Here is a 1,496-nt window from a genome sequence, read left to right as displayed (position 1 = left end):
GGGTGTTCATTGGAAGGACTGATGTTGAAGCTGAAACTCCAATACTTTGGCCACCTGATGTGAAGAGCTGACTCATTGAAAAGACCCTGATGCTAGGAAAGATCGAAGGCGGAAGGAGAAGGGGATGACAGAGGATGAGATGGTTGGATGGCATCACCGACTCAATGGACATGAGTTTGAGTAAACTCCAGGAGTTGGTGATGGACAGGGAGGCCTGGCGTGCTGCGATTCATGGGGTCGCAGAGTCGGACACAACTGAGCAACTGAACTGAACTGATACGATATTTACCTTTCTTTTTCTGACTTACCTCACTTTGTATAATAGGCTCTAGGTTCATCCACCTCATTAGAATTGACTCAAATGAATTCATTTTTGTGGCTGAGTAATATTCCATTGTGTATATGTACCACAACTTCTTTATCCATTCATCTGTCAATGGACATCTAGGTTGCTTCCATGTTCTAGCTACTGTAAACAGTGCTGCAATGAAAAATGGGATACCTATGTCTTTTTCAATTTTTGTTTCCTCAGGGTATATGCCTAGGAGTGGGATTACTGGGTCATATGGTGGTTTTATTCCGAGTTTTTTAAGGCATCTCCATACCATCTCCCATAGTGGCTGTATCAATTTATATTCCCACCAACAGTGCAAGAGCGTTCCCTTTTGTCCACACCTTCTCCAGCATTTATTGTTTGTAGACTTTTTAATGATGGCCATTCTGACCGGTGTGAGATGATATATCTTACTGTAGTTTTGATTGGCATGTCTCTAATAATGAGTAATGTTGAGCATCTTTTCATGTGTTTGTTAGCCATTTGTATGTCTTCTTTGGAAAAATGTCTGTTTAGCTTTTTTTCCCACTTTTTGATTGGGTTGTTTGTTTTTCTGGTATTGTGTTGTATGAGCTGCTTGTATATTTTGGAAATTAATCCTTTGTCAGTTGTTTCATTTGCTATTATTTTCTCCCTTTCTGAGGGTTGTCTTTTCACCTTGCTTATAGTTTCCTTTGCTGTGCAAGAGCTTTTAAGTTTAAACAGGTCCCACTTGTTTACTTTTGTTTTTATTTCCATTACTGTAGGAGTGGGTCATAGAGGATCTTGCTTTGATTTATGTCATCGAGTGTTCTGCCTAAGAGTTTTATAGTTTCTGGTCTTACATTTAGGTCTTTAATCCATTTTGAGTTTATCTTTGTGTATGGTGTTAGGAAGTGCTCTAATTTCATTTTTTTACATGTAGCTGTCGAGTTTTCCCAGCATCATTTAGTGGAGAGGCTCTATTTGCCCCATTGTATATTCTTGCCTGCTTTGTCAAAAATAAGGTACCCATAGGTGCATGGGTTTATTTCTGGGTTTTCTATCTTGTTTCATGGGTCTATATTTCTGTTATTGTGCCAGTACCATACTGTCCTGATGACTGTAGCTTTGTAGTATAATCTGAAGTCAGGAAGGTTGATTCCTCCAGCTCCATTCTTCTTTCTCAGGACTGCTTTGGCTA

Source organism: Bison bison, unplaced genomic scaffold (assembly GCF_000754665.1).
Source record: "Bison bison bison isolate TAMUID 2011002044 unplaced genomic scaffold, Bison_UMD1.0 scf7180017858633, whole genome shotgun sequence".
Classification (NCBI taxonomy): domain Eukaryota; kingdom Metazoa; phylum Chordata; class Mammalia; order Artiodactyla; family Bovidae; genus Bison; species Bison bison.
The sequence above is the reverse complement of the archived record's forward strand: the minus strand, read 5'-3'. Positions refer to the sequence as shown.